This window comes from Ictidomys tridecemlineatus, chromosome 2 (genome assembly GCF_052094955.1).
Source record: "Ictidomys tridecemlineatus isolate mIctTri1 chromosome 2, mIctTri1.hap1, whole genome shotgun sequence".
Classification (NCBI taxonomy): domain Eukaryota; kingdom Metazoa; phylum Chordata; class Mammalia; order Rodentia; family Sciuridae; genus Ictidomys; species Ictidomys tridecemlineatus.
In genome coordinates, this window is record NC_135478.1 from 167,243,736 (window position 1) to 167,259,858 (window position 16,123).

The window sequence follows — 16,123 nt, forward strand, 5'->3', positions numbered from 1 at the left end:
AGCTCAGATGAATTAAGTAAATTATGCAGGTTCACATCCAGAGGTAGTGACAGATCTAGGATTAGATGCAGACTTGTTTAAATCCAAAGTTCAGGTTTATAACACCCATGCTGTCAATACTCTAAACTGATAGCAGTATTAAGAGCTGTTGTTAGTTATATCATCTGCCACTTTGGAAAGGTATTTTTTCAATGTCAATATTTCATTAAGTTTGAAATTTATCTTTCTCCACCATAACATACTGACATAAATTTTTTTATAGCTCTGGCTTACTAGACTTATGTTCCTCTGAATTAATATGATGAAGTGTGTCATGTTAAAAGTTCAAATGTAGAATCTGATTGAGTTCATACCTTTATATCATCTTTTTGTGGCATGAAAGCTTGTTTTTAACAGAAAAAATTTACTCAACTCTAACATATTTAAAGGTATTTTGAAATCTGACAACTATTACATTGAATCTGATATAAATGGGGGAGCAAGGTTTATCTGAAAAAAGGTGGGCAAGTATGATGAGAAAGAAAGACAAGCAACATAGAAATTGAAAACTGGAACCAGCATTGACAGCTTCCTGAACAACAGAAATGCAAAACACTAATAATTTTGTAAATAATCAAAATGTTTTTAATGTCTACAGATTTATCTAAGCTCCTCCTTGCCCTAAATCTGTATTTCATGAAGGTCCAAAGCCCTTCTCAAAATTTCTGCATATTCCTGAGGCCTATGTTCGACTGAGGAAGTAAGGCAATAGAGCTCATGCTTTTTTATTATAGTCCTTGACTCCAGGCTAGCCTTTCCTCAGCTCATGAACAGTTTTAACATTTTTATCTTTTTTAATTATATGGACATATAATCACACATGTACTTTGGCACACTTTTTTTACTGTTGTGGCCATATATATTAATATTTTATTATACATTGGGCACTTAATTTGAGGTTAAGTAATCCCCAGAGCTACTTACTACTGTTCATTGAGTTAGTCTCTTAAAACTCGATTAAATTAAATTTATTTTGCAATTAATAATGATCAGGGGCATTAACCTAAGATATGAAGGGAAAACCTGAGAGTCAGGTGATTTGGAGGTCCACTAATCCTAGTATGCTCTTCACAATTATAAGCAGCAATTTTTATTTGAACAGGGGATCTAAAAAAAGATTTCCCAAGTCAGTCTTATGTATAAAAGCATGTTTCCCTAGAAACCAGGAGGGGAAAAAAAGTGTGCATAGAAATATGGATGGTTTTGCCGTCTCTTCTTGGCTGGGGGAGTTGGGGACTTTGTTGCACTCTAGCAATTGCTGGTGTAGATTTCATAACGCTTCCATTGCCTCTTTCTCTCATGAGGATATAAAACCATTGGGATAGGTTGCTAACACAATTTCTATTTTTATCCTTCAAAAGACAGGAATTATTGTTCTAAAAATCTAAGCTTTACTCTTTTTTTAAAAAAAATATCACTGTAGATTTCAAGTTCTTTTTATTCTTCCTGCATAGATTTTTTTCATTTGTGCTATGGAAAAATGAGATATATTACATTAAGCAACACTTTCAAAATTTTACTCAAAATCTTGCACTGAAAAAAGATACCTAAAGATTGTCCTTTAGGGATTTCCTTGCACCTTTTTAAAGCTTTATGTGTCTCTTTAATAAGGGAAAAATAAATATGATGAGTCAGAAAAACTGTTAGCCTTTTAAAGTGATACTGTGTCAAGTAGTCACTGATTGCTAAAAAAGAAATATCACTGGGGAAAAAACAAAATAGTTTAATATCAGTTTGCCTGCAAGGCCACTCCTAAGCATTAATTCTTTGTGACCCTGGCAGAAAAGACACATTACAAAAGATAGTGGGAAACAATTTAATTTCTGTGTCTTTCTGACTTGAGAAAACGGTTTCTCTTTTGTGTATTGCTGGTTGTGAACCTCAAGAGTTTTTGTTGGAATACACAATTAAAACATGTTAATTCCCCATTTCAATCTTGTTACGCGCTCTTTGGAAGGCCAATTAAAATAGGCCTTTCTTTTTTCTTTCCCTAGGTCTACTCTCAGTGTTCCCATCTTTACTGGTTGCAAGCCAGTAGAGAATCATAATCTATTTTTCCCTCTGACCCAAATAATATTATATGTGAAATCCAATTATGAAAAGTGCAGTCTATAAGGAAAAGGAATTAAAATCTTAACCAACCTAATGGGTGAACAGGGAGGAGGTTAGACTGGGCCTACTTTTATTCCTGTGGTGCTTTTTGTAGAGCTTTTGCTAAGAAATATTGCTAAATAAGAAGTGTTAAAAACAAAAGATAACTAGGGAAGGGCTCTAGAATTTGTGTTTTATGGAACTTTGTTTATACTATGAGTAAATGTCAACTACTGTCCATTTATGAGCCTCATATTTTTAGCATCAACTGGTAATCTTCTCTTAAATTCATCCAAAGCTTCGTTCTGATATCTTATATTGTGTCACAGCAATGTAAGACCCACCTACCAAGACCCAGTCTGTACTCTCCCATCATCTCTCCTCCCAGAAGTTTATTTATATATCTTTGTTGTCTATCTTTACTTTTTAGAGCTGGGGTTCAAGCCCGGGGCCTTGCTCATATCAGGCAAACTCTCTACCACTGAGCAACACTCCTGCCTGTTTCTGGAAGAATGTTTGACAACTGTTAACTGTCTTCTTTGTTCACAGGATCGTATGTATCTCCAGAAATACTCTGTCACACAGCCTAGTTCTAATCTAGGATAAAATATTTTTGTGATTAAGAACATAAACTTGGCCAAATTAATGAAAAATAAAAACAAGATATGATAAGGACATTGTATAATTGGAAAACACCTCTCCATATTTAATTTTGACCTCGAAACTTCTGACAATAGAAACAATAGAAGATTTATGAACTATTCGTGAATTTTAAGTATATTGAAATCTCAAGCACTTAATGAATCTCATATTTTTTTTCCAATATTGGTCAGATTATTTAAGAGTGAATTTAGTAAATGGTGACAATTCATTCACTCTACTGAGAAGCAATGAAAACTCTTCCGCTTTATTTTTTTTTTTTGTTTGGAATATTCAATATGCTTTTCTTCCTTTTCATCCTTTTTATTTCACTAGTAATTAAAAAAGAAAACTACTGGCACAGATAGTTATTATCTAGATTACTTTTATGTTTGTATTTTTTTAAGTTTATATTCTTCATAAATAAAATCAACCATCAGCATGCTTGGAAAATAAAATTAATTACTGTGATTATAGGTAAGAACTTCTTACCTATTGATAACAACAACAAATTTATCACTAAGACATCTCGTTTTACATAAGTAATTGAACCATTTTATAAAAGGAAGCAATTTTAAGTGAGAAATAATGGAAAGTGATTCAAGTTACAGTCATAATTATTAAAAGAGAGAGTGCTTTTAGTTTTTTCCAAAAGCACTTTTCACATATGGACATGTGGGCAATGCTTTAGGTTAACAAAAAATTCTTAATGATTATCAGTGACCATGTAAAAGCACAAAAACTTTCCTTATGCTTTGAGACACAAAAGAAGGAAGTAACACAACCTGCACTTTATTATTTTGTATCAGTGCAAAGCTCTTTCTAAACTTTAAGTCCAACTGAAAGCAGCTGCTGGAAAAATATCATTACACTATACCTTAAGCTACAAAAACCAATTTAATGGTGACATTTTATTTTGTTCAGATGGTCTGCTCTTTTCTTCTGTTTAAACCAGTAAAGCCTATGGAAACTGTATCTGGATGAAATCACTGGAAGGTGAAGGCCCATGACTAAGAACATTCTTTACAGATTATACAGGGTTACAGTCAAATGGGATAGCAGCACTAACAAGAGGAAAGTCTCCAAAAGACAGCAAGCAGTATTACATCATTTAGCATTCATATGCATAATAAGAACAGAGTCTCTTTTCTAGAAAAGGGTAAAAAGATTATTATTCAAATTTTATTATTTAATAAAACTCTATTATTCAAAAATATAAAAACAGAAAACATGGATATTACTTTAAAAACATGTTGTATGTTTTCTTTTTACTTCAGATATTTTTGTTTTTAAATAAAATAATAACTTCTCTATCTTAACCATGCCAAAATTTTTCTTAAATTTTTTGCTATTTCATTTACTTTCCTGAAATAAAGTGGGGAGAAAAAAAAAGAAGTAGAAGAAAGAAAATTCCCTATATTTTTATTATCTATTAGTATGATCGAGACTTATAGTTAAAAATTAAATTTGATACTAATATTTACCTGTTTCAAAAATAAGTATATTTTACTCCAGAGAAGCAGTTAAAGACAAAACTCTTGATATGAATCCAATATGCATAAATCTTTATTAATAAAATGTTAGAATTAGATTACTTAAACCAGCTTTTGCTGAACACAAAGGTGAATAATCTCTCTGCCATTCACTATTTTTTTTAAATCCTTCTTCTTGACAGTAGCATGTATTTGTTCATTTACTCATTCATTATTTATATTTTATCTCTAAAACAGACTTATAATAAAGTTTTAGATAACAGAAAACCACTGACTTAGTTGATTAAAAACAGTGAGTTATTTAAGTTAATGTGGTTACTGTGATCTAAGTATTAAAGTGAGATCTAAACTGCATTGCATCTTAGCATCTAGCAAAGTGCCTTTATAATGACCTTAAATGCAGTAAACTAAACACCTGCTGTGGATTGTAGTCATAACCTTTACATAAATAAGACAGTCTTACCACTTAGGAATGACTCCCAGGTGGTCCTGGCACAGCCTGGTCACATCTGCTAGATCTTAGGAAGATGGGGGTAAGGGCTCTCTGCATGCTGGCATTGTGCCACATGATCTTACCTCAAAGCTTTGCACAAGTAAGGGATTTTAAAATCTCCCAAATTGTGACTGAAAAGAGAGTTCTATGGTGTGCCTCCAAAAAGTAAACTTTTCCTTTCTGGCCCTTAATTGTCCTTATTCTTAAATAAGTTTGTTAGAGTAGATAATTTCCCACTAGTTAACCTCATTTCAGACTTTGCAAGGATTTGATCTCTCCAGGGGTAGCCTATAGGGAGTGTGTAATTCACTCATTCAACAAACATTTTCTCAAGGTTTTGATGAATATAGTCTCCTTCTGCCTTGTTCTCAGAGTTATATCAAGACATAAGGGTAAACAGATTATTAGAAAAGAAGTAAAAAATACTATTATGTACTGGCATATTGTAGTAAATACTTCAGTTTTTGGTAGGGTCTTGAAGAATAGTCCACTAGGTATCTCCATAAAGGTTGGAAGGCAGTGAGTATATCTGGTAGAGAAAATGCCCTGAGAATAGGCAGAAGGGAAGGGAAGGACAGTAGGTGAAAATAAGTCTTATAAGGTCAATGATGTTGGAATACACTGAAATGGAAAAATAACTTTATAATTAAATAGAAGTGGGACTGGGGTTGTGGCTCAGTAATAGAGTGATCAACTAGCACATGTGAGGCACTGGGTTCAAAACTTAGCACCACATAAAAATTAAATAAAGATAATGTGTCCACTTATAACTAAAAAATGAATATTAAAAAAAGTAAACAAAGGCCAGATCATGAAAGGAATTATATTGAAGTCTACATATTTCAGATCTCAAGGGCATCAGAGTCCAGTGCCTGAAATTGATTTCTAATGTAGTCATTTATGGGATCTGCAGCTCAGAAAAATTTACTTAACTCCTCCAAACCTCAGTTTCCACAAGTGTCTAAAGCTGATTAGATTTCACTGTTATATAACATTGTGCAAAAGAGTAAGTTAGCTAATGGATACTGATGTTGAAACTTCAGCTAGGCACCCAAATCTTAAATAAATAATAAATAAATAATAAATAAATAAATAAATATGCCCCATGAAGTTCTAAATTAAAATAACAAATTACCACATGCACACTTTTGAATGATATTTCCGAGTACTGAAAATCCTTACCTATTTAAACAGTATACAGGCTAAAAGTAAACTAAGAGGAAAAATTGCCAACCTGTGGGCACCATTCTCATAGGTAAATTGCTGCTACCTTCATCACCTCAAGCCCAGAGAGGAGAATTGCAGATGAGCGGGTCCTGGCTGGGAACCTCTGAATTCCTCATAAAAGCACTCCCATAAGAACAATCAGCTTCTCCCATCTTCAGGGCCAAGGTACCATCTGGCTCTTTACCCTGAGGTTGGTCAAAGAAGGCAGGTGGGAGAAGTTCTGATGTTAAGTTCATCTTGGATGGATATTTCTATTCTAATACTAAATTTAGACACTGTTTTGTGGCGTTAGTAATTATAGAACTGTCTTTTACTCAGAGAAAAAAAAAAAACAGAGAATTCATGAGCCTGACTGAGTTTTCTCTGGCAGGGAAACATAACCTGTTCTTTAAAAAGTTCTTTAAAAAGTTTAAGGAAAAGAAAATGAGGTTGTATTTTGGTTAGGTCACAAATGTGTTCTACATAACAACTGCACATTACAACACTAAAAGTGTTTGGCATATAAGGAATGGTTAATATTGGAGGTGTTAGCAGCTCTGAAGTATGACCTAGATAAGGCATTATAAGGAAAGAGAAATGATTAGCTTAATATAGCAGAAGATGGTTTTGCACTGAGGTTTGGGCAAATGTTTGGGGAAGGAGGATATTAGAGGCAGGAAGTCACTGTAGAAGCTATTTAATATCTTCCAAGAAGAAATTGGTGCTTAAAAGAAACAGTAGCCAAAGAGGATGGAGTAGATTTAGATATCTAGGAGGGAGGATATTTGACCAAAGGGCACATACTGAAGATGGGATGACTTTTTGGTTTTACAGCTTGGACAATGAAAATAAACAAAGAGGATTTGGGGATTTTATTTGTATTGTGTTATGTTTTGTATCTTTCTGAAAGTTTTAGATAAATAAGAGGAGTTGAACATTATCATCCATATAGGCAAAGCTATATTAGAAATAAAAAATTGGAAATTTTCTTTATGTGGTAATGCCTTTCATGAAAACACCTATGAATAATATTTATGTAAAAGAGCAAAGAAAGTCAACAATAGAGCTATAAAATATACTTAAATGTGACCTCAGAGATGATTTAGCAGTGGTTTTCAATATTTTTAGCTTCATTAGGGGCATTATATGTCTAACATATAAAACAAACAAAAAACATTCCCTTCAGGGATTAAGATGGGAAACTTGTCAATATTATTTCTTTGAATATTCATCAGTTCCTGAAGCACACAGGAACAATTTTAAAATTGCTGATCTTGTTTAATCTTCCCATTTTATACACAAAGAACTGATAATAGGAAAATCAAGGTCATTTGCTTGAAGTTTCACATAGTCCCCATTTGCAAGGATGTGCAAATATTCAAGTACAGCTTTGTGCCCTACCACTCACAGGCAGTGTACCTCCTGCCATAGGAGATGTTCAACATTTTTTTTTCTTACTGAAAACTAGGGACAATGTCTTTATTGTCAGGGTTGTGAAGTTAAGAGTTTGACAAATAAAACTGTTGTTTGCATTAATTTCTGCCTCTTTAATTAAAAGGAATTTGAGTTGCATTTTTGTTAGAGTTTAAAGGTTAGGCATAATAAGAATGTGGATGTCTGATTGGAAAATTATATTAAAGGGGGATCAAAGTTTCTAGATCACTAGCCATGCCCAGGACCTACTTTAATTATTTTATTAATAATCCATCATTCTTCATTCATTATCCCTGAATGATTACTATATTTTGGGTACTAATCTTAATCTCTGGAAGAATAATGCTGGTATGTATAATCTGCAGAGGAAGTAAATATATAGCAATATTTTATTATACATCGTTACTACATTTATCTTAATGTAATATTTTATTAGTGTAGAAGAGAAAAGAAGGGAAAGGAAGGGAAGAGGGCCTTTATACAGGTTCAGAATGAGTTGAGTTTCAGATGTTGAATGTATATTTAACAAGTAAAGAAACTGTCATTTCAAACAGAAAAGCGTGAATGAGATCTCAGCAATTCTAACATTAAGGAGCATGCAATGGGAAAGTTCAAAAAGTACGGTTTTAAGAAATGTGAGTTAATGGAGTATAGACTTTCAAGATTAAATATGTTAAAAAATTAAAGTGGTTATCCCATTTGAATATAAGGAGGTCACTTGTAATATTTTCAAGAATTAGCACTTTTGAGGGGTGCATGCAGAACCCAGATAGAGTGTTAAGAAATGAATGGAGTTAAAATCTGAAAAACATTTCAACTACTACTTTAAGAACGATTGGTGGTTATCAACAGGAGAAATATTGAGAGAAAACTTGTAGACACTAGGGTACTGAAGGAAAATTAATTAAGATTAAGTAAATTTCTATTTATGAAAGAAGAGAAAGGGCCAATATAGAGAGGACATTTGAAAACGTAAAGATGCAAGGTCAATTGCCTAGGTGGAATAGTCATACTGTCTCTGGGGAAAGATGGGAATTTCAATACAGATATCTTTAAAGATACATTTGCTAGACCTCTTCTGTCCTTTTTCCTGTGAGTCCAATCTGATCAAAACATGAACTGTTCTACTACAGTAGCATAGGCATCCACACATGAATCTTGGTTGTTTCCTTAGAGAGGGCCTCTATTATTACCAAACTACTCAAAATAAAAGTTTGAGGAACATGACTAATTAAGAATGCTAGACTGTGAGGAAGCAAAATGTGATTTAAAGGAAACCAGCCAGACAAAGACACAGACCATAGCTATTCTGATTTCAAAATAAGAATCTTTAATGATCTTCTGGAACTAGGGTCAGTATCAGTGATCATGGAAAATTAGTTCCTCACATTCCTTCAAGGATACTTTGGCTTCTTTACATAAAATTCCTTGGGAAGACTCCAGAAGTCACAGTTGCTATATGTAAAATTTTGTCATTTCTTGTGGCTTGATTAATATGCACGCCCTGAATTATATGCTGCACTATAAAATATTATAGCAGTGGTCTCCTGAAAATGTAATATAAGCTGAAAAGCATGCCATACATCTTTTGTTAATTCTTCAGAATGCTCTAGTATTAAGGCATATTTTGTGAGAAAAACATCTTTCGATATATAACTAATCAGTTCTTAATTCCACATGGGAAAAGTCTTTATATACTATGAGGTGCTAGTTATGCATATTTATGGACAGAGAGAAATAATTAAGGTCTACTTGATATCACAAACAATATTTAGAAACAAATAAAAAGGAGACTTCAAAGATAGATTATCATCAAAATAAATTATCCAAAAGACTGAATATCACAGCATTACAAGGCAATAGGTTCTTCCTTAAACTTACAAGTCCTACATAGCAATATTGGTCTTTCTGGTCAAGATGAAAAACATAATTGTGAAGAACACAATAACCTGCATCTACATGAGAAACGAGAGTCAAAGAAACACAAAATAGATCACAAAATTATCTTATTTAAACATGAAATAAATTCCTTTTCTTCATGTGGTTTTATTTCTTTCATTTGAAGTGACTACATCCCACTATTATCATAATTAGCTGAATAGTAATAGACCATGTATTTTAAAGTGGATTTCATCCTTTTCTGAATGGCATTGTTCACTTTGGTCTCAAAAGATTTCCATGCAATTTATAGAAAGGTATGACTAGAAGATATCTCCATTGTTTGTTCATGGGCTGTGCTTAATTATAATGCACAAAATAGTTTCTCTTTAGTTGCAAGTATCCTAAATTATGGATTCAAAGTTTGTCTTATTTAAAAGAAGTGAAGACAGCTGTTAAAAAAATTTCCAAGTAGTTCTGGATCAAAAATACATTTTCATGATAGAAAATTACCTACCAAAAATGCGTTCTTTGCAAGGGGCCACATTTTAATTTTGAGAAAAGTTAAAACTGTCTTCTTCTTACTGTGGTAATGTGCCACTCCTGGTGAGACACAGCAGGATATTCAGTGGAGAGCCTTAACATTTTTCTTTGCTTGAATGTTTAAATATATTGAATGTTAGAACAAATTTAAGGATGTAAATGACTGAGACATAAGGCAGCTGCAGACTGCTCACTAAGAACATTTATCAACATATTTAATCTGCAATTCATTTCACATCCCATCTATAGAGCCTCATGTCTATTACATGGCATTTAGAATGAAGTATACTTGAAGCACATAACACTTTCTTAAATAGGCAAAATGGCATATGTCCCATGAATTTTAAGTTTCTATTTGAGATGCTGAAATAATTTTAAAGAAATAAAAGTGTTTTAAAAGATTGGAATAAATAAGCCTGCTTTTCAACTGCACGTCTTGGGGATTCTCTTGTTTTGAAATGCAATTACAGCAATCTGTGGGTGGAAGTGCAAGCATTTCAATGAAGCTATGTGGCTTTATTTTTTACTTTGATATTCTTGGGTGCCAGTTGCAAGGAGTTAGAAAATAACACCTGAATCTAGGGGGATTAAAACCTGGCTCCTCTGCTTCCTATATGCACTTCCTTTGTGAGCCTCATCTTCCTTATTCTTGAATGGGGAAAAATAGTCCCTGTATATCCACAGAGTTTTGTGTGTCTTATATAGTGAGTATATAATTAAACTTTGAGCAAACAAAGTGAAAGCATATTATGATTTAAATGCTGGTTTCCTGGTTATGTCAGACTGGGAACAGTGCAAGAACTTTAATACTCTTACATTGTAAATAATTGTTTACCTCAGTTTTACTGAATGACAAGTTTTGAGGAAGTAAAATGAGTTCATATTTTTTCTTTGTGGCTGGAAAATAGAAAAACAAATGCATATTAGCCTGCAAGATGCATAAAACTCTTTCAACATGATTATTACTATTATTATCTAGCCTCATTTTTTTAAACTGAGAATTGATTAGCAAATTACAGTTCCAAATGCTTTATTATATTTTTGGAAAATCCTTCAAAACATAAAGTCTGACACAAGGAGGAGCATTATACTATTAGTTCCTTAATATGCAAAGAAAATAAAGTGGAACATTTTTGTTGTTGTTGTTATTTTATTTACCTTTCTATCAGAATTAGAAAGTCCAGTTGAAGGATAAATTTGGGGTTATAACAATTTCTTTAAATTGATTTTAAAATTCTGAATTGAGTTCTTTTTAACATTTTGAAAGCTAGAATCAATAATAGCATTGTTGAATTGAGCTGATGAAACTCATGAATTTTCATGATGTATATGAAAATTTATAAGAAACAATAATTTGGAGAAAATTTAATCTTCTTAAAATTGTTAAAGTTGTCTCAGGAAATTACAAAACCCATATTGAACACAAAGAATGCTTTCCAGGATATCAAAGAGACCTTCAGGAGATTCATGATCATGACCCTGTATCTCTTTCTATTCCTCTGTTAGTATTGATTTTTCTCACACCATTAATTGAGTCATATTCAATTTCCTTCATCTCTGCTAATGTTGATAATACTTATTATTCAGTGGCTACAGAGGTTACTGAAGTATTGTTTATTAGTTTGTTTGAAAAATTGTTTTATAGAGAGAATTTTATATAGTTACAACTAATCATTAGCATTTTTGCTTTATTTTAAACAATACACAAAATGCATTGGTCAGCATTCTTTGGAGAATTCACTCTATATCAACAGATCTGGTGTGAATCCTTCTTGCTCTTAATATTTCAGTAGCTACACTCTCTTTTTCCATCATTTGGACAGGCATTTAGAAATATGAGTATGTGTTTTTAACTGCAACTCATTTATCATTTGACATGACCTTTTTGCTCTAATACCCAAACAATTTCTGCAACATGAAAATGAGTCACATGTTGGAAATTTAATGGGTCCTTAGAGGATTTTTATAGAAAGTAAGGACAAAATTATATACATGTAAAATTAAAAAGCAGGTGCTGGATGAGAGATGATATTAGTGCTATAAACTCGGAAGAATTGCAGTAAATATAGGAAGATGTGATTTTCAGGGGACATGGGGCAGAGAAGGGGGAGGATTATTATAACAAAGCTGACAGCCTCAATGAGGCTCTTTCCTTAAAGAAAGGGAAGGCAAAAAGCTAGTATGCTAAGCTTCCAGGTGGGCAAAGTGTGTTGGTAAATGAATAATTTTGTTAGAATACCTTAGAAAACGCAATGCAATTAGAAAGTAAAATATATATTACCTTTATTTGTTCCTATAGTTTATATAGCAACAATAATTGAATAAACAACCTTTTTTCTTGTGAACTAATAGCATTGATACATTAAATAACAATAGAGTTCAGTTTTTCAACTTGAATTTCTTCTTTTTAGAGAGGGGCACAAATAAAAGGTGGTACACATGTTAAATGAGCAGTCATAATGAGTTCTTTCTATCAAAGGCCATAGGAAACTGGCTTCCTTGCTATAAATTTGAGGCACTACTTTCTTTGATCGCAAACTCAGAATCTTCCTGTGCAAGTGATACTTCTATGACGGATACTTAGAGCTTAACTACATCAACCTACATTTAGACTATCAGTAGATAAAATAAGAGCATTTGAGATCATTTTTTTATATCTAGCAAAAATATCTCATACAAAGAAATATTTTCTAGGTTTATTTGTTAAAGGTTTATTTCTTTGGTCCAAAATAATTCAACTCAAAGTCATATATTTAAATTACTTGAAACTTTGCAAAATAGAAATATTTTTTCACAGTTAACAAAAAAAGAAAAGTCAAATTTTCCTCCTAAAAATATCAAATCTTTCACACCTTAATCTATTAGCTAGTATTAGCAACTTCCATAGAATTTTCTCTGAACTCAGATCTTGATTATTCATGCTAGAACACTTGAAAGCTTGAAACTGTCATACATATCTACAAAACAATGAAATGAATTTGTATAAATAAGAGTGCACTTTGTACTTGAGAAGAGTGGACCAAGAAGCAACTAGAAAATTGCCACTTTTCTAGCAGTTCTCCACCATTCTTGACACTTCATTCCACACTAGCAATGACATTATCAGAGTCTTTTCATGGCCAAGTGTGCTAGTAGTGAATCTGAGATTGGGGTCTATTGATCATTGCTATCAAAATACATACCTATCTACATCTACATCTATATAGAGAGACAGGTAAGACCCCAAAGGCAGTATGCTTACTACCTGAAGACCTGAGCTTGAATGCCCTGGCTTTATAACTTATTATGGCATTAACAAATCACTTGGGATCCATTAGCCTCAGTTTTGTTTCTTTTCTTTTCCTTCCCTTTCTATCCTCATAATGGATATAAAAAGACTTAGAAAATTGCCCAAGGATTAAAAGAATCTTTGAAACATATTCTATAAATGGAGATCTATTTGTGTGTTTGTTCATTACCCAGGTTTGAAATAGGATTATAGATATTATATATAAACAAAACCAAATATATGTGATTATTTTTATAGATTGAAAAAAAATAAAAACATCCACCCTTTTAAAATTTTTTTCTTTTTCTTTTTTTTATTACTGGGGATTGAACCCAGGGGCACTTTACTACTAAGCTACTTCCTCAGATTTGTACAACCAGGGTATCCCTAAGTTACAGAGGCTGACCTTGAACTTGTAATCCTCCTGCCTCAGGCCCCTAGGTTGCTGAATTTATAAGTGTGCACCACCATGGCACACTTTGTTTTACTATAGGATATATAACTGTACAGTTAACTAAATCAATACATTACTACTTATGGAGCACCAAATATTGGAAAATTTTATATCTTTCTATTTGAATAGTGTTAAACTCTTGGTTTTACATGGTAGAATTCTTATTATTTGACATTTGACCCATTCAAAATTAAAAAGTTAAGAGAAGATAATGCCTCTTTACTTATTTACACAGAGTATATGACATATAATATTTGAAAAACATGATGAATGATTTTTGTATTAATTTTGAGCCTCAAAGCTACTACAAACTATATTTTTCCTTTGGTATTCAAATTGGAATAATAGATTCTATCATTTGAAAACCTTATATAATCTCCCAGTCCCCAAACTGACTTGACTGAAAAAAATATGAGACATCCTAGTCTCTAACTTATTTTATAGGCTTATCTTCATAAGCATAGAGGATTAGAGAAAAGAAAAGAGACTGTTTTCTGCTTTTTAAATATTTTCCCCCACAGGAGAACTTAACAAGTTGTGAAGAGCATGAAATAATTTAAGAATATCATCTCAAACATCCTTACGGTTAGGCATCTCATTCACAAGTGTTAAATCTACTTTAAGGACTAAATTGTCAAGGATCACATAAATTGGGTTGCTGCCAAATTTCCACTTCAGTTTATGCTGTGTAGACAGAATATGTATCCATATGACCTGCATGAATCAGCCATTCAGCTGTCTCATGAGCTATTTTAGCAATTGCCTATTGCCAATTAGGTAAGAAAGTAAATTCATTAGCATAAATTTAGAAATATATTTTGGTTATGGCACTAGTTATTTCCCTCCTACATGCAAAAGGAAACAAATATTTTCTTCTTGAAATTTTAAAACTACAACTTGTAATTTCTTAAATTTGTTTATGACACAAATTTAAGAAAATTTTTATACATTAGTTCTAAACATGAAAAAATTTACAACTTTCCTAATTTTACACAAATCTATTGGTAAGGAGCATCAAACCAAAGCATAAAGATGATTTACAAATAAATCTGAAAGACTATCTTTTCTGAGGGGGAAAAAAATGTCTCAAATGAAGAAAGAAGTTTACTAACTGATGACATCACTAACTCAGATAGACACAACAAAATTAATATGTAATATGTGGCAATATCTCAGGCTTTTAAAGTTATACTAAAAAGAGAAAATATTTTGATTAGCTGATATTGAAGATTTAGAATTAATAAATGATTTTTAATTCTTTTTCTCTGCTAAGAATAAAAAATGCAAAGCAAACTTTATACTCTTGTATAAAGAATACACTGGAAGTGTGTAACTCATACATGTTCATGTAAAATTATGTTTATTTTTATCTTAAATTGACTGTTTAAATTTTTAAATGTTCAAAAAGAGTATTCATCCCAATCCCTGAACTTCATAAACAATTATGAATGAGAATTTTCATATTTCTGTCATGCTCCTGTTTTAAAAGCTTGTCTTCCAAATTTCAGTTAAATTCAACTGTTGAATATAAGTAGTTCCTATTGTATAATACTATATACTAAATTTGAAATAAGTAATGGGGTTCAGTGATAAGTACAAATAGATATCAGTCTCATCAGTTTATATTTGTTTTATTTTCAGTGTATTTTAGTATTATAATTTTAAAGATTATGTTAATTTTTGAGGTTCAGATTATATGTGAAATTTTTAGATTTATTATATCCATTAGTGGGATTCTATAAAATTTATTTGAGTGTCCTTTAAAGTCTTAGAGAATGCTTTTTTATATGATTGAATATGCATTGCATGAATTTTGATCTTGCCACCAGATGGCAGGAAAAATCAGAGTCAAATAGTTTTCAATGAGCAACTTGAAGAAGGATATCTATATATTTTTTTTGTCGTGTGTGTGTGTGTGTGTATGTGTGTATGAGTAAATATATATGTTTTAGTCATTTTGTGTTTTTCTATTGTTGTCTTTTTCACAAATCTGAAGACATTAATAACAGGATGAACATGCAATAATACCTCACTGGTAAACATTTTCAATTTTCCATTATAATCATGCTGTGAATATTGTTTATTATATTCATGCTATCATTGATATCATGAATTTGAAAATTATAATTATTATTTTAGTAACATTTAGATTTCTAAATAATGGTTACTATAGTCCCCATACTTTTCAGGGTTGAATAATGGTTTTCTGAGGTCATTAATATACAGGTCTCTGTGTATTAATTATGTATCATTTGTCTTCATTTGTGGTACAATAATGTAATTCATAAATTATGAATACAATAATTTGCTCAATTTTGTATCAATTATATTCATTGATAATATAAATGAATTGTATTAGCAATGGAAAGTTAACAGAAATGATAGAAAATGAATAAAAAAGGAAGTTAATCTGTCACCTTAAGGTTAGTTCTTTTTGATCAAGGCCATGTGGACACTTTTCTGTAGCTGATACATATCTTATTATTTAACAGAATAAACCCTTGAATATCTTAGTACCACTTGACATTGTCTGTAAATAAAAAGCAACTTAATTATAAAGAAGAATAAAGGCACACAAAAAAATA

General features: G+C 31.8%; 1 protein-coding gene across 2 annotated transcripts in view; it reads left to right on the top strand.

Moving 5' to 3' along the window:
• Sema3a (semaphorin 3A) overlaps positions 1 to 16,123 on the top strand; it is a 431,159-nt gene that overhangs the window by 16,723 nt on the left and 398,313 nt on the right. The gene's annotated exons all lie outside the window — the stretch shown is intronic.